This window comes from Colletotrichum siamense (assembly GCF_013390195.1).
Source record: "Colletotrichum siamense strain Cg363 chromosome Unknown KSG_Cg363_contig18, whole genome shotgun sequence".
NCBI lineage: Eukaryota > Fungi > Ascomycota > Sordariomycetes > Glomerellales > Glomerellaceae > Colletotrichum > Colletotrichum siamense.
This window is the reverse complement of record NW_023501031.1, coordinates 77,954-96,783: the sequence shown is the minus strand read 5'-3', so window position 1 is coordinate 96,783 and position 18,830 is coordinate 77,954.

Here is an 18,830-nt window from a genome sequence, read left to right as displayed (position 1 = left end):
TTATTTTGGTAGCAGAGGGCTTTCAGCCCAGCTTGACACAGCTCCCAACTCGTCTCATCCCCAGAGAAGCACCACGAAGTTGGGGCGCAATGTCAGAGCTCCAGTAACGACAAATTCTACTGATGAATTTGCAAAAGACGCTATGCTGAGACGTTGCCGTTCGACGGCTGATCTTGGTCCTACCGTCCGGGGTTCAAACGCCGTACACTTCGATGCGGGGCCACGCCGGTCCAAGTTCGGGGCCCATTGCAGGCCGACGCAACCACCACTCCAGTCGAGCTAGCTAATGCAGACTACATGCAACATGCGAGGCATCTCCTGATAATTAGAATGGTACCAGGGTTGCGCCGTGAGCTTTCCATATGCGGATCTCGAAACTGCCCTGCACCTCATTCTCTCGCTACGACATTTCGTTCGCAGTTTGCCGCCTGGAGGTGCACCTTTTTGACCGTCGTATGACTCTGACGGGGAAAATATGTGACGAGTCACGGCATAATAGTGCTCTACACACTAGCCACAGCAAGGCGTGCCTCATACACTCTCTCAAGTGGTCCGGCTTCTCTTGCACAGCCTGCTTTCTGAGAAAGTCACCTTATTCTCTTCGTCGGAGCGTGGATATTAAAGCTTTGGCAAGGTGGTTTTACAGATTGGCTGTCAATCTGGGCGCATGTGGGCGTGAGAGTATGCATGAGAGTTTTGGCACCCGAGTCATTCTGGTCTCATCCAGTGGCGATATCAAGTCATTGAAGTGTGGTGCTGCGAGCTTCGTTCTGCTGCGGCTATATGTGCTTCATAGGCATGCATATTATTGGGCGTACAAGAAAGACTTGCAACATTCCCAGCAGCTGATATGTTTTCTCGCACAGCGCTTGAAATATCGATAGAATGGTAGTAGCAAGGAAACGCACAACAGCTTTGAGAGCCATGACGAGACCTACAAGTGAGACGCAGCACCTTGTAAGTTTTTAAGATGTTTCTGAGGTGCTTTTGTGTGATGTTCCTCAGAAAGCTTGTGCCAGTTATGCTATGTATAACAAAACGCTGACAAGAGATCCTTTCGTCTTGAGATTTCCAAAACCCTCATGAAAGAATTTAAGTGCTGGCAGCTTATGTTATGGATACCAACTTTCGATCGTTTTCATGAATGAATAACCTCAGAACGTGACGATTACAAACTAACTCATACCAGCATCAGCCTCTGAGAACCGGCAGGCTCACAGTCAAGCCGCAATAGCCTTCAGCTCCAACGAAGTGGCCGTTCTCACTGCATTTCCAATGGATCAAGAAACGACGTTAAATGCCCGTAGTAATGTAATATAAATACAGGTATGACGTTCATTATGCTTTGTTTCCAAACCTGCAGCAGATACCAATGCATCGCAAAGTTTTACTGCTATATTGAGTTGATCCGATTTAAATCCTTCTCTGGCCCCCTCAGCAGCCCTTCAATGGACTTGGCACCATCGTAGAATTCGCTACCTTGAAGCGCTGCTTCAAGGCCATTCACGAAATGCCAATTGCAAATTGTGACCGGTCGCCGCTGAGAGCGGCATCTGGACCTGACCCGTGAGGAATCAATTCCGTGATGGCGCATGCTGTCACATTCAATTATGGGCCTCTGGCAATGCATCACGTCGTTGTGTCAGTATTTGTGCGAAGGAATTTTGCTCATGTCGGGGCCGTTCGGAAGGAGTACCTGTGTCCTTGCCTAAGGAGGTGCCTGCCTCCAGAGGCCAACTGCGGAATTCAGCGCCGGAGTCGGCATTTGGTACCTAATGGTACCTTAGGCAGGCAGTGAGTCTCTTGAAGTCCACAAAATGCAACTGCCAATCCCCGCGACGTGGACGGGCTGCAACTGCCGGAAAACACCACATTCACACTTCAGCAAAACATCCGCCGGCGCAAAACACACGTCAATCTCGAATGCACCTACAAATTCTTGAACGCTTCAATAATCAGAAGTATTCGACTTAGTTCGTATAGCCCTGATGCGAGACCATTGACGAAGAATATGTGCTAACAACCAATCTCAACAGTCTCGGCCGCTCTCCACCATCATTCAACGATCCGATCGAGGCCAACGCCATGCCACCAAGAACGCGGACCGTTCGCTTCGGAAGACTCTCGCCCATCTTGTCGCATTCTTCTGCCACGTCAGTGTCTTCTGATGACGACCCCCCTGCCTTCTTACTCGTCGAAAGAGACACGGAGCTATCGAGCATCGCCCTGCCGCAGCCTCACCTCGGCCCAGACAGGCGCACACGCAGCAGCGCCTCGGACGACCACACCGCGGCCTAGAATGCCGTGCCGACGACCCCCGCCAGTATCTGGTACCGGTTTTGTGCTGCTGTCCGCCGAGGCCACCATCCAGCCTTGGCCTTCGACGAGGACGAGATGGAACGCGTCCGCCTCCGAGCTTTGGCAAATGAATGGGACTGGGAGAGCTGGGTGGCCCTCACCGTCGAAATGGCCTTTTTCATCGGCCGTCAGCTGTTTACGGATATCTGGGAGACAGAGCGGGGGCGATAAAGATGTTCGGTTTGACGGAGTTGTCAAAAGTCGACTGCTCCTGCTGCCGCAGTCAAAGCGGTGCGTATACACACCTAACAATGTGCAGGTAGATGGGTCTGACCGGATAATGAGCATGGTAATGTAGCCCATAAGGGCATTTGCAAGGATGGAATGATCATGCTAGCTACAGGGACACTTTTTGTGCAGAATGTTCTGGTTTTGTACTCCACGTGGCGATCAATTGTCAACGTGAATTGCATAAAATGCCTGCGAAGATTTCGTCGAACATCATTAGACAAGCACACTCAATGACAGTCCGCAAAGATCATTTCACGTTGACGGTCTTTTTGCCGTTCTATGCCCCGTCACCATTAGACCACACGGCTCGGTGGAAGAGCGAGCGCTCTGTCGTCCGCTGGCCTTTCATTAGAGGCAAGATTCGTGCCGCAGTGGTCCATTGATATACCATTGATCCAAAGCTCTCTAGGTCTCCCTCGGTGATCCAAGGGTTCTTGTTAACCACCAAATCACACGTTTACACCAAGCATAAATGATGTCCACAGTGTCTACTTTCCCAACAACGACATCAGCAAGTTCAGTGGGAGTATACGGTCAAAGTGGCGACCCTGCAGATACAACTCCTTTGATACATCCTACTCAACTGCGGGTCCCCACTCACCCTGTCTGCGGACCCATCTTGTTGCCACATAGCAGCCCGTAGCGAGTGCAATGTCTGCCTGAAACATGAAATCCTGTGTTCCCGGCTTGCAGGAAATCGACGCGTGGCAGAGGCAATGGGACGAGCATTTAGAAAGTTTAGGATCTTCTAATTGTCCTTTGCGCCATCTTACCAGGGATCTGTCCATCGCAGATCATGCTACGATGTCTGCTGAACTAAAGTGTCGACGACTTCAGCCGTGTGCTTAGATGACGAACCTCTTCCGAGAGTTGGTATAGAATGCCAAAAATAGCGAAAGAATACGCTCCACAGCTGTCTGAGAAAATCCATCATGACAAGCCAATGATTACTTCTTGAGATCACCGTATTTCTTGCTACCTAGTCAACCTGATAACACAGTTTTTAGCCCATTGTATGCGCCCGCAAATAAGTTATGTCAGGTAGGCGTCAAAAAGCACAGCCAGCAAAAAGGTGCTGATGGAGGAAAGCATTCGCGCTTGCCATCCATCTTTTGGGCATCAAACTTGACGTTGTCTTTGACTCTTTCATCTATCCATGTAATCAAGTTGTTAATAGGGTCATGGGGCCTGTTACGCCCCCCCACCCCCCTTTGCAGCAATAGCTTGAATTGCAGATCGGGGGCAATTTGAGCTGAAATTCGTGCGGATATCGTCTTTCTCAATCGCCTGTAACATGCCATGCTGTCAGGTTCATGCACGGAAGCCAAGCAGCTACAAAGGCCTGAAGTAGCCAATATCTTGTCGTGACATCGTCGACTACTACGTGAAAGGCCATCCGTGTCTGTCACGCGCAAAACAGTTGCATGTGTGCTTTGCTAAAACCCATTCGCAACGCCCAAAGACGCCTCAAGGGGACTACGCAGAGACGGCCAAGTCAACCTCGCAGGCACACCTGATTGGCGATGCATCAAAATGATCAACGTCAAAACAAATCACCGGATTTGCCCCCTTGCTGTTTACTCGCTATAGACCTCCAGCTTGCTGGACGGCATCAGTAGCCTCAAAAGAGCACAATGTGGATATGACTCGGAAACGATCCTACGAGGAAGAATAGCGGCGGAAGGAATTTGACTGGCCTCATGAGGTTGCTGATTTATTTACTGAAAATCGAAACACCATCGCGGCGCGGCAGACACGATCGGCCGGATCCTGGTGCCATTCAGCGACAATGTCCTTCCCAATCTAACAATGCACTCGACTTCCAATCGGTGGCAGTTTCTGTTTGACATCGTCTGCCTCGTTCGTCGCAATGTCGAGTTGTAGATGTCATTCTTCTGGAGAGCCTAGCTGGTGGCAAGCTTTGGCCCCTCAACTTTAAGCACGATTCCCCTGACACACAGGCGCAGAAGCTGGAGATGACGAAGGACACGGACTCGCAACACCAAGGATACATTTATCAGAGGCACCATCGTACTGGAAGCTACTGCGGACCCTGTTTTGATTGGCAAATCAAACACGGGCAAGCGGCCGCCCACCTTTGAGTCCACAAAAGGCATATCTCAACGTAAGATAGGGGAAGAAAGATAACAACACGAAGCAGCTTTGTGTTTACCCGAATACCAACAGTTCGAGTTCACTATCAGGCAGTCAAGAGGCCACGGGTCTGACCTTTGAAGCCAGAGCGCAGTCGCAGCAATTGGAACCGTGAGGTTATCGAGTTCACATCCCCAGCAATTGAAGCGGGTGTTGTCACTAGGACATCGTCAAAGATAATTGAGCATGGTATGAAGCATGCTTACGTCTGTTGAAAGAGAGGCATCCGTATTCATGTCCACCCCCGGAGTTTCTGGCGTGACCTTAAACATGTCGGTGTGCCCAATGTTGATTTCGGTCTATTCTGAAGTGGCACGAAGCAAAAGGCGCTTTTGAGGAAGCTACATCCAAAGGCCGAGAAAAGGGAAAGCCGGAAACTAGCCTTCAACAAACTTAGGTCTAGACTTGGATAACTGAGAAAGCCCAATCATCCACTCATATCATTGTTTACATATCATTTATTGTGACTAGTGCCTCAATTTCTCATGCGCGCCATGCCCTGTAGCTCGCTTTAAGCTTGGTCTATTTGCTTTGCGATGAACTGCAACAACCTTTCCAGACTCTTCAGCGTCGATATGAGCCTAAATTGCGTGTTGTCCGCGAGAAGTGCGTCGTGTGACCGCGCATACAATATTACATCCCGATTCTCCTGTTTTTTGCCCCTTCTTGCATGAACAGCCTCCACGTCTAAGACTCTGAACACAACGCGGAAAGCGGGGTTCGTTTCCACACGTATGAGCTCCAGTCTGCATACCTCACTACTCATCAAAGCCACCAGCGAGCACTTGTCTTCATCTGCCAGTCTCCAAAAGCCAAAAGTCGCCTCGTTAAGAGCATCAGCGGTCGCTATTTTAACCTGGAATGGAGAGCGGAACGAACTTTTTTTTGGATGCTGAGACTGACTATGGTCCAGTCGTTGAGGGCAACGTCAAAAGGGTGGCCATCACGCATCTCCAAAGCGCCACATCAAGGTACTTGCGTAGAGGCTTTCTGGCGAGGATGTACATCGCAAAAGCGAAGACAATGACACCGCAACTGACGCCATTGTTTTTGTCGCGACAGAGGACGGCTTCAATAGTGTGTGGGGGTGTTTAGGGGTGTTTGGAAGATACTGTTCGATGAAGCTGATGGCGATGTTCGCCATCTGGTTGCTGTGGCCCTGATTGGGGAGCGTGTCCGACGCGTCCATGGTAGTTCCCGATTGATCCCGTGTCTCGAGGACGACCAATGACTGATGACCGACAGCAAGAAATAACGGCAGTAGGACTTTGTCGCACTTGGCCACGGAACGAGTGATATGTGCCTTGACTTGGCAATCGGAGGGTAACAGTTTGTTCGAGCACCCTGTATCGATGGCCATTGTCCCCATAAGCTTGTGAATTGCGCTGAAAAGGTCATTCAACCATGTCGTTGACGCAAGTTTTTTGGGCTGACGGGTGTTGCTCGATTCGGCCCGCTGTCGGCATGGTGATCTTGTTGGGATGCCCAGTGGCGTCAGAATTGGCCTTTTCCACCTATATGCGAGCCTTCTTGGCCGCGATGGGCTGATTCCTTTGTCTCCATCGTCTGGCTTGTGCCTCAAGGTCTGCGAGATACTTCACTCGGCGACGGACGGGGGTTCTAAGTTCAGCACGTCCATCTGTGGCCAGACGCCCGTCTGCCGACTGACACATTGGCGGACAGGTCTCACTACTGGCGTCCCTCTCCCTTGGGCTGTAACTTCCCACCTATAGCATGCCCCTCTTATGCTCTGCTCATGGTTCGCTGTCCACGCCAGAGCCTGCCCTTTCGAGGGAGTCAGCTGAGACCTCGGTACAAAGGTCGGGAGCCTTGATAGAGTATGCTTTCATAATAAGTGACAGGTACAGTTTGACGACAGAAGAAATGCCGTGACCGTTGCGACTGTGTACATCGTAGATGTCGCTGCCGAGCATGTCGCTGTCGATGTCAACGTAAATCGACGTCTCGGCGTCACCAAAAATGTGCTGCGGCAACTCCGCATCGGGCAAGGGGTCGGTAGTGCGGTTTCGCGGGCTGGAGGCTGGTGGCAACAGCAGGCTGGCAAGGGCTGGTTCGATCAAGACAATCATTGGGCTGATGACTGGAAGCCTATTTGAGTAGCTGCCGAGATCAGTGGCATGGCGGCCGATGATATGCCTTTGCGCTTGCTGGTTCAGTATCCCTGACGCCGCCGCTCTTTACGCGTGGTGGCAGGAGATGGGAGGGCGGATTCAACAGGAGTTTGGATCGATGCTACGAAGTCGCATAGAGATATCTGGAGTTTCTCCCTGACTGACGTGGTCATAGGCGACAGCGAAGAATACCTCGAGTTGACGTACGTTCCATGCCCCAGCTGCTTTTCTAATCTTAGGTTGAACCCAAGTCAGCAGGCGGGCATCTTGGGTCAATTAGGCACAACAAGACCTTCTCCCACATAGCACGCAACATCAGAATTGGGCGCGACGAGGGGATTTCATCGCGGGCGGTCATCACTTCAATTGTGACGCAATGACTGCTCAGGGCGGGCGCGTCGGCGGGAACTTCGCCCCGGGACCGTAGGGCCTTACACAGGTCGGAGATGTGGATTAACCCAGCCGAAGATGTATTTCTACGATTACGCGGTATCATTTAGTTCAATGGCTGCCTCGAACCAACTGGCAAAGTCTTCCCTGGACCATCTTCCAAGCCTGCGAAGACAAGCAATAATCTTGTAGCATCCATGCACAGTATCTGACGACCCCAAGGAAAACCCATTCCAGACAATCTATCACTTGGTCAGCAGAAACGCCATGCGAATTCACATAACCGAGGCTCACCAAGTTATCCGGCGTATACTGAGCGAAATCAATAGTCCACGTGGACCCATGCACTAGGACAAGCGGCAGCATAGGCAGCTCTCCAGCAGAGGGGAGCTGCTCCAGGTGACGGAAGTGAGCTCGTGCCCATGTGGCGAGCTGCACGCGGCCCGACAATGGTTTCTCATTGGCGCTCTTAGTTTCAATCGAGATGGTGACTGGTGTTGCGGCCCTGTCCGGCAGGTTCACATGGACAATAGGGTGGGTTCGTCGGCCCGCCTCCCTGTAGGCTTGGATGCTGTTCGCGAGAGTCGGCGTGGCGTCCGGGTTGAGGACTATGGCGTAGTCCACTTTGGCGTTGCGGACTAATTCGTCCGTTTCGCGAAAGTCATTCAGAACACTACAGCATGTGCTGTTGCAGTTAGAACACGCAGCGGCAGGTGCAGCTCAGATAGACTACTCACATGTTCCGGAATGAGACGCCGCTCTCGTCAGCGAGCGCGAGCTCCAGCAGCTGCGAATGCACCATGTCATTCCATCCCGCCTCATGCTCCATCGTCTGCATGCACAAAGTTGTGTTCTTCTCGATTCTTCGAATTCTCATGTATGTGTAGGTATCGATCTCGCTCGTTCCTTCGTCGTGGGTTCCTGAGGTTTGCGGGTAGAACCATGCCTCTTGGGGTGGGTCCATCCAATTGGAGTCGCGACTCATACGATCCTTTGCAAGCAAATAGTCAGCTGGATGCCTCCAAAGTGTTCAAAAGATTCCTTTTCGAACCTTGACGCTGTGAGGAATCACAGGGCCGGACGCGATGGCTATCAGATCGCGCATTAGGGGTGTTGGGGCCCGGTCTTTGAGGTTGTATCGTTGTAGAGGATGATCTGACGTATCCCGCAGCTCGCCCTCACGCTTCTTTGGGCTGGACGCCCCAGAGGGCGCGTCCGATGTGTCGGAGACGGATGAGACATCAGATGTTGTCTGGGTCGTGGCGGTGGAATCGTCGAGGGAGCGAGTGGCCAGGAGACGGTGCGTGAAAAGAGTTGTCCCAGGAGGGCGTGGAGTCGCGTCGAGATCGGGCGCGCCTCCTGCAGAGTTGGCCTTGCGCTTCTTCGAGGGGCTGGGTGTCTTCGACGTCATGAAGTTGAAGGCTTCGAAGCTTTCGTCGATTGGCTTGTCGAATACGTCGTGCGCGTTGCTGACCTCACTGATCTGCGAAATCCAAGCCTCGATGAAGGCTGTAGCAGACGAATCGCAAGGAGTGATGTCGACGCAAACCATGCTTGATTAACGAAGTGGCAGACCGGGTATGGCGATGGATGGGTTTAGGCTACGGCATTGTCTTCATAGACTCTTTTTTTGGGGAGTTGTTTTGTTTTCGCTAGAATGCACCGTCGTTGCCACAGCAACATCCGTGCGCTGAAGGGATTGGTTGCCGTCGTCCGTCATTGCTCCGTGCGATTGGTGGGGCTGCGGTACGGGCCGATCAACGACCCCACATTGACGGGCAGAACGGCTTTGTGCTAGTCGGGGCTTCTTTTGGACAGCATTCGCCTCAGTGCCGCGAGCATTTCATGGAGGATAGTATCAATGAGCGTCCGTCGACACTCTCAGTCGAAATCCACATTTCCATGAAATAGTCACTTCAGCATAATGCACTCAGGAACGCGGAGCTGAAGACACCATTGCGATATTTTTGTTGCTGGAATTGTTTCAGTGGCTCGGTCTTGACACTCTGCTGCGCGCTGTGCAAGTCTCGTCTGATGTGGCGATCTCTTCTGCTATTGCCGCAGTATATTTGAGCGAAGCCTTTCAGCCAATCACGTAAATACTGTCAGACGAAATTTCTCTTTGCGCGGCCAGGATTGTCTTTGGGTCGAAGTGGTAAAAAAAAATCAAGCTTGTCAACCGAGTGGTAAAAGATGAAGAGGAATCTCGCGCCCGGATCCGTGCTTGTTGAGGAACGAAAGTGACTCGATACGTTTACCGCGGTTGGTATGGGTCGTTAACAAAGCGTCAGGCACAAAATAGGGGGCATAGCAAGATACCTGTGGCAGATGCAGATGTTAATTGGCACCAAGTCATGGCGTGGCGTGCAATGCCTACGAGCACATTTCCAAGCTTTTAAACCACCCTTCCCGACCCCTTTCCTCCAGACGGAACGAGCGTGTGTCGTAGATTTGACAAGACAAGCCAGGATTCTTTGCACTCATGCCCGCAGTGTTTCCAACCTGTTCATAGCCTATCGATCCATCCCTGCAAAAGCTGCTTTCGAGGTCGCAGACTTTTGCTGCCCCTGAATATGGCTAGCACTCAGTAACAAATAATCCGCCAATAGTTGATGTATCCTCGTAGTCTTGCGATTTGGAAAGATTTGCACTTCGCGCTCCGCGCACAAACCGTTCGGTGGGTGTTTTTCGTTTGAATGAATGCCCTTGTGTTGCATAGTCTGACGCGGTCAGCTGTGCGTTGATGAGGAATACGAATGACAAACGAACCTACCAAGCCTTATTTGGGATACCCTGTTGCTGAAGTCGGGAACTCCCAATTCCTGGGCATTATTTTCCTGGTCCTGAAGTGCCTACATTGGGGCCAGCATTCCGAGGCATCCAAAGGAAGTCGAAGGAAGAGATGCGGGCGAGGACGAACCAGATGAATAGCAATCCATCCTCCTACAGGTCAGCTCAGAGACCAATGCCAGTCTTAAGCAGCTCCCGAAATGCCAAGAACCCCGTCCTTCACCTTGTCCCTGTCGGCAAGGATAACGAAGAAGAGACGTGTTTTCCGTGACAAAACTGCAGATTGAATGCTGAGTTTCGGACAGGTGATCATCGTCTCGAGTCCGCCACTGACCATCGCCAGAAATAATGGTAGGTTGCTGAGCAATTTCTGCGGTTTTTGCTAGTGTCTACATGGCGTTCCTGTGAAAGCTTGGGCACTGGGGCTGGAAAAGGGTACCCGCTCGGCCCAGGCGTTGGCGAGTGCTGGGGCATCCTCCTCGTTGAGCGGAGGATGCCCCCAATGGCAGGATTCTCTTGAGGGTTTGGAACTGGCTTGACCTGATGGCTGTATGCCGTGGTTCCATGATGGGTGGTTGATCGTTGAAGTTGGATGGAGTTCGAAGACTGGCGTGAAAGTGGGAGCAGCGGCGTTGCCTTCAGCGGCGGCGCGGACACAATGGGGATGAGTGTGGCTAGTCTGTTCATGCCTGGGTCGTGGGAGACTTCTCTTGACGCAGACGGCGGAAGCTGCGGCTTCGGCAGTGCAACAGCCCAGTCTGCATGTCACAGGAAGTACAGGGGTGATCTTTGAGAGGATGCATCGGTGTTCCAATTTGAGGGAAGCCCCGGGGCTGTGAGTGGGTCTTCCACATGAGGTGACGAGACACTGAAGCTTTCCCCTGCAAGAAGCCCGGCCCGGCCCTCCACCTGGAGAGACCAGCAGCTCAAGCACCTTCACTGCAGTTCTCATTGTCCGACCTGTCGGCTTGGGCGGGTCCGGTATTACCTGCACAGAGTGTGACCTGAACCTTCCATTCTGCGGCACACCAGCCAGTCACAGGTGTCTCATGACCTCCACATCACGGCGGCAAGACGAACTGCCTCCTGCCACCTGCCTTGGTGCTTCAGATTGCGCGAATCACTGGAAAGTGCTCATTCTCGGAAAATAGATGACTCACTCGAGAAGTTGATTTACTGATGCAATGATAGCAGACGGGCATCTTGGGGCTTAGCATATATGCTGAAGAGCGTCGAGATAGCCATTCTGCAGCTGGTCAGGAGGAGCTACGGCAGAAGTTTCTCATGAAGCTCTCAAACAGCGGAAAATGAGCCACCCACGGCAGGACATGACTATCAGCCAGCAATGCGATTTACCAAGGCCTCTAATGTCGACCATCAGACCTCAGTGTTTGAATTATGGCTCTGCTTCAAAGCAATGTCCATTGGTTGCTTCGGCGGTGAGTTCCCTTTGACAGTTATCATCACGACCGCCTACTCTCGGATTCACCATTGACAACCTTATTGACCAGGACATTCTGACTGTCCACGGATTGTGTGTGTACTCTCTCGGGCAGAGAAAATTCCATCATGGAGCTATAGATGATGAAGCCCCTTTGGCTTCTCTGTCAGCCTCGCCTAATACTTACTCCTAACATAGTTAATCGCATGCTCCATCTTTGAGGGTACGAAGTGAGTGCATCACGAACCTTGCGGACAATGACTGAAAGAATTACATGAGGAAGCTAATTTGTCAGGAAATGAATGTGGCTTTCGCTGCACCTTACACCTTCACGGAGTTGGACTTCATATCTTGCATAAAGGTCTGACAACAAGGCGGGTGATGATAGCTGCTGTGGTTGCTGGAGCTGTAAAGCAAGACTGAATGAGTGCATGATTATTCTGTTATCGCGGATAACTTGTCCTTGATATCCTCACTTGTCACTATTGTATTTCATTCTCTTGGCCAGGAATTTATTGTTACTCGGCGTGATTACATGGTCTGAAATGGAACCTCTTGCTATGAGCCCGACGCAGACTTATTTCTCATTTTGGGATTGGAGTACGCCAGTGAAAAGCGGACATTTTTAGCAGAAGCTCCGAGTGGGATGTTGGCCTGAGATACGTCGGTGCCTTGCGTTTCTATCTCTACAACTAGAATACCAACTTCCAGTATGTCTATCAGGGATATCTGGATAAACCTTTGGCCAATGCAAACTAAGAGCAAAGAAGGTAAAGCTGTCGGTGTGGTATCAGTCAATTGCATAGCCGTCAATGATGAAGCCCAATGACCCCTGCGCATATCCAACAACCACATGCACACCACTTTTGCGTGCTGCCCGGAAAGATCGAGAAGGTCTCGAAGGACCCAGAAAAGGCGACACCAAATTGGTAGATGGTCACTTATTGTTATTGGTTCACTCCCTTTGGGTCATCATTTGTGTGTGTAGCAACAAAGTGGCTGACCTTAATGTGCGTGAAGTTGAAGTACCTGTGTCTGTATGGATGGCGAAGCGGTGTGGCCTGCAGAGAAATCCCCGGGCACAAGCTCATCGAAATCCAAAACGATAGCGATTTTGGCTGCTCAAAGCTATTGAAGGCTTGTATTCGAGTATTGGCTGGCTTTTCCCCTGTGAAAAGTCCCGTGAAGCAGGTACAATGATGCTGACGTCAAAAATGATAGCCGGGCATATGTGCAACGCGAAGTGTTTAGAGTGGAGGCTTTCCTAATGCATCAAAGCTCATACTTTTGGGTGTAAAGAACGTAAGCGGCCTGCCCGACCTTTGAACCTGTGTCAGGCGCGGCAAGCCACATCAACGTTGAACCTCAGACGGCACAGTCAGAGGCAGCGGAGTGGACTTGACTCCCATCAACACGTTTTCCCATTTGTTCTCGGTACAAAAGTACAGAGTCTGTACCCTTTAGCATTTGTCGGAATGTGATTCCATATTTCTTTTACCCGTTGCTGAGGATTCGCTCGACCGAGATCTTCCATGGTATTGTCATCTATTGAGATCCTCATCGGTGTCAGGCAGTATCAGTGTGACAAGAGGAACCACATCATGCTTGCCTAGAGAGGAGGAAAAAAACTTTCCATCAATGTTGAACACACAAATTTCGAGGGGCAGCGTCATAAGTACCCCTTGAAAGAACGATCTCTTCCAGATCGAGGTTGACGACCTGAAGTATTGAAGGTTACGGCTCCGTTTCTCATCCCTACACCATTCATGCCCAGAGTCCCAGATTCGACTTTCGCCGTCTGTTGCCTGAACAGCTTAGTGTTTCCCTGCGTCATGATTCACATACCTTTCTGCCTTCGCGCAGGTTGGTGGCCACCCCTCTAGTTTACCCAGATATTCCATGAACTTTTCAAACATCCAACTTGCCAATCTCACTCAAACTCAACCATCCCTGTATCGGTTACTGACACAGGCAGTGGTTCGCCTGCCTCGCCAGCTCGATGTCGTCGACGAACTAGTAGGGAGACATGTTACATCCTTCCTCCATTACCGCCCGCAGATCAGATGACCGTCACCCGCAACCTAAACAGAACTCTGGGACACCGGCGCGACTCAGACGTCTTCATAGTCCAAGGCCCTTGTCCGCTCATCCGGTCGCTTCAGGCGGTGGAAACCCGACTGCCCAGGGCTGCACAAGAAGGCTACCGCTAAGCCGAGACAGTTTCATGGCGCTGATCTTCCGCAACTCGAACCGGTGTTTGGATTCGATGATGGAATCATCCGGTCTGTCTCTCGAACAAGGGCGTTGCATGCGACAGCGTGAGAGATATCTGCAGTCGCGGGGGGTATCAAATCAGACATGCCAACATGCGCCGTTCGAGCTAAAGAAAATCAGGGGAACGTGGCAGGTAGTAGCATATTCAGACATGGCTATTTAAATCACTGTGGCGCGTCTCGCCATACTTTGCTTCACGCATTGCCGGATTGCGCATAGCCGACGAGACCGTGAATTTCCCCGGAATGAAATGGCTGTCACGGTTGAGGAAGCCGAGAAGGTGTCTAGAACGGGGGATAAAGACATGTTCATGCTGGGGTTTTATATGGTCCCGTCTGTACCGACCCTAACTTTGTAGCGAGGATGGGCAACGTGATATCTGCCAACGTAATCGCACGTGTGATATCTGGGCCCTATCAGAGGGACTTGCAATGTTCAGGGGGACAGTGAACCTTTGTATGAGACTCAATAAAGTGGCCCGACTTGCAAAGCAGAAGAAGTCCAGCAGTGAGCCCCGGAAAGCCATTGAGCCTCAATTTTAGCCTGGTTGTATCTCCTTGGGAGTATCAGAGACATGGACCCCGTTGTGTGCCAGCTCCACGTGGCCTTGCCAAGCTCAGTGCCACGGTTTCTTCTGTTTCAGCTGGGCCCTTTGCTTTCATATCCTGGAAATGAAACTAACAACTTCTTGTTACCAACCAGGTACATTGCACTTGGAGGCCTTCAGGCAACTGTACCTTTCATGGGCTATACCTGAGATCGCTGGGCACTTTGAGGCACCAGAAGAACCTCAAATCTGAGACGCTCACCAGGGAACCTTTGGGGTTGTCTCTCGCGTATGAAACCCATCTTTCTCCTCGATGGGAGCAATAATGACGATGACGGTAGCGGCGGCGGCAGCAGCAATGACATGGGCGACAAAATACGTTTTTTCATTTCTTCTTCTAACAACCCTTGGCCATTTTTACTCGCCCAATTCTAATCCTCAATTCTAACCCTCAATCCTTTCTTTTCTCATTCTTTGCAATCTTTCTCCGCCTCCCTCCCCAGGCACGCGAGACCATCACTCGGACTCCACCAACAGCATCACCATCAGCACTACCTCCATTGTCGCCATCGTCATGGCCTTTAAGTGGTCTCTCGTGATTAAATGAAAGCTTTCGAAGTGACTCATCCCCCGCGAAGTTTCTCGGAACGATCCAAGCGGGAAGTCCCTCAATGGCATCTCATCCATCAGAACAGTTGTACCATAGGCGGCGTTGCGTCTTGACTCTACTGTGCAGCAACTGTTTGCCCCTGAATTCTATGTGAGATGATTTACAAGTAGCTCAGATGTCTTGCGGGATGTTTTGTGTCCTCAATCACTTGTTCCTATTCTCACTCACTTCATTCTCGTCCGCCCGATGAGTCCGTCCAGATGCTCAAACTCTCCACTACCCTGCACAGATGATCATTCCATCTTTGCAGCCATTCGTTTCTTCATCTAGGAGTTGCCCTCAGTCCTCTTATGGAAGATGACATGGCGATGTACGAGTAATAGCTTTTCGCCTTTGCATTTCGGTAGTGTTCAAGTCTCCATACTAGAGGTTCATTTTCACTAAAATCAATCATTTCCCTGCCTCGTTCTCTCCATTCTATCTTTCACAAACCTTCTGTCCCTTGTCGCACTTTCATTTATGCTGATAGTTTGGACGATGGGTCTCGCAAACAGACCTTGAGTTTGTAGTTACGACGCAACCCCCCCCCCCCCCCCCCCCCCCCCGCAAAAAGACTACGGCAAAATTCACCCTATACGCGGGCACAATTCTGGAAACACTATATGGGCACTTTGACCTGTGCCCTCTACCAATTAAGGAAAACAGTACAGAAACCCCATACGTTCCTGCTGGCAGGCAAACCCTCTGAACATCAACGCAAACAGACCTTACCGATGTTTCCTCTCCGACCTTTCGGGTGCACGAATATGTTGCAAGGCGGCAAGCCATCAAGCCATTGACAAGAAGAAGAACTACTTCCTGGCCTTGTACGTCGCCCTGACCACTGAATGCGGCAATAGAATCCACCATACAAAGGAAGGCAAGAAGTCATACATGAGAACAGTCAGCGTGGGGCACGTGAAACACGTTTGGTGCATTTTGTGCATTATACTTGGACAATGTCCAAAATATGGCATTGGCAATACATTCTGACACCAATATCTTGCAAGCTCTGGAGATCTGACGCAGTACATTGGGGTCAATCACAGTGTGAACCCCCACCACAAGACTCGCGAGATTGATCCGTGATTCCGGAAAAAGATCATACGAACGAGGAGTCCGCTGTTGGGCTTATCACCAGAGCAGGATCTCTACCTCCAGTGATAGCGTTCCTACGTTTGAAATCCCGTCGCCTGCTGCTTACCCACATCCAAGATGGCAAATGCATCTTTAGTGAACCGATGCCAGGCTGGCTTGAGTATCTTCCAGCAATGATCTTGGTATTAATCTTCTGGAATAGAATCGTCTGCAATCTTGGGTCCCCACAAGAAATACAGACTGATCACTGTGATTGCGTCTTCTGTTGGCTTGTCACCGCTGGCAGGGAACTCTCACTCTTGCGCGAATGTATGATCCCATGGTGACTGGTAATGCAGGGATGATCTCTGATCATTTAACTCTTTTGGGATGCTGCCTAAGTAGAAGATGCAAAGGGGAGAGATTGATCCAGTGAAAAGTGAGGAAGAAGAGAAGAAGGGAGGGGATGGAGGCATGTACGGGACAAGCTTTGGGTGGTGTATTATTACAAGCCGCCGCATTGTCCATGTCTCGCCTTTTGGTGTTGTCCTGGGAAGACTTGGTCGAGATTCAACCGGACAAGGCCACAGCCACAGTGAAGACGTGAGGACTTAAGGACGTTGGGACCGAGACGGGTTGATACCATACTGCGTGAACCGAAAGGCATGGCGTGCCGTCGAGAAATCAGGTGGAAGTCTCATTCATTCACTCACTTTTCGCAATGTGTATTCGTAGGAGGGCTTCCGAGAGACGTTGGTTTACTTGTGGACTGGCAACCCAGCTTTTGTGAATGCAGGCGGTATCTTTCAAGGTATTCCAAAATAACCCTGGAGCCACCGCAGCATGGTTGGATTCTGGGCCATGGCGGCTCATCCGCCAGTAAGTAGTCTTTGCAACTACTTTTGCCAGATGGCAATGACGATGCATTTGTCACCGGTGTCTGTCGGCACATCCAGGCAAATTAGCAAAGCGGGCTTCTTCTGTTCTCCTGTGCATTGGGAGATATATAGAGGAACCGGGCTGATTATGATTATTTCCGATATGGTCAGGCTGATGGATGTGGGACACACAATTAGCAAGCCATCCCGCATTCAACTGACAAGCATGCGCACTACGGAGGCTTGAAACCAACTCTTCCAATCCCAACGTCTGTAACCATTTCCACCCTCCTTATCTCCATCAAACCACTATCAGCCATCTCTCAAACCAGCATTGTTCCCCATCGTCATCCAACCTTTGGCTGCGGAGTGCCATTTCATGTGTTGGCGAGGCCGTGTCTGACACACTTGCTTCACACGCGGCGCTCAAATCGGTGGTACCTTTGGAGACGCGAAAGGAACCACTGCTTGATTTCCACGGTTAAGAAGCCCATAGGTGTAGACGAGAGGTAATTACGCAGGCTCATAACCATGTTTCACCAACGCACACGACTTGGGGCAAAGTAAAGGCAGGACATGATACAGCAGACACCCCGCATGAACACAAAGCTCACCCCGGAGAGGCACGTAAATGCATGCCACGTATGATAACACTGTCCGCTTCAACTCTATGTACACGACAGAGGCTGTAGAGTTGCGCGTACTGCGGCGCGTCGTCCTCTTGGGCCAGCCTGTCCAATTGAGGGTTACACTGCTCAAGCCCCCTCCAAACTCTGTGGTCGTCGCATTTTCCTTCTTCCCTTCTTCCTGCTTTTATTTTGGCATATTGCCGCCTGTGAGCACACCTTTTTGAGTGCCGTATGACTCTGACGGGGAAATGTGCTCAGGACAAGATGGCCCACAAAGGAACCTCTCAATTGAAGGTGATCCTGCTCAGCCCCTCTCCACACTTGCTGGTCGTCGCGTTTTCGCCCTCGACGAAGCCACTATTGTTCAAGCCATTGGCCCAATCCTTGCTGAATAAACCAATGTCTCCCAGTATTGGATCGGCGTTTCTTCTCGGCTCATTCCGTAGCCAACGGCGGGAATGAATTGCCCGCCAGGTATCGTTTGCTTCCTGAGGAGCTGCAGAGCCACACTGCACATAAGTTGTGACATGTACAACGGCACTAGCACCTTTGCCAGCCTTCTCGCTTACCCGGGCCTTCGGGCTTTCGGGAGCAGGCCGGATTCTCCCCCCAGGACCTGACGTCTCGCCACCTTCAGCTGGCCTGAGGAGAAACGCTAAGGCACAGTCAAGGAATACCTGTCGACGAGAAAGACTGCCTGTAGTCTTAGACGCTACCTCGATACGGTGTTCGGTAGCTAGCGGTATAAGCTTGGAAGGAACCCCTCTGGTTCTCGTTTGGCGAGGCTCCTTATATGTATCAAGTGAGGAATCGAAGGACTTCAGACATATCTGGTCCTTTCCAGAGAGTCGGAAGCTTCCCACCTGTTGGATGGAATAAGGGAGTCACATTGTGCTCTCTCGAAGGGTAGCAATCCCTGGCCGATTGCTTGTCTTCGTGCCACGAGGTCCAATGCAACGATATCCACAGCATCAATCATTTTTGGTGGCAGGGCGCACGTCTGTTGAACTTGGCCCTTCACATGATTTGTGGGGTGTTAGTACGCAGTGAGCCGCGATGTCATATAGTTCGGTCCGAGGCATTTGCTCTCCCAATGCTTCCTTCATCGTGTATTCAATGGGTCAATAGGCTGAAGCCAATCGGACGCGGGTTCCAAGAGATTGACTTAGATCATTCGTCGGAGGTGGTGCGAAGTAGTGTGACGAAGAGCATCAGCGTTATTGTTCAAGATAGAGACTTTTTCTGTGTGAGTGGTGAGTTTTTAGCAATTAGGGTGTGAT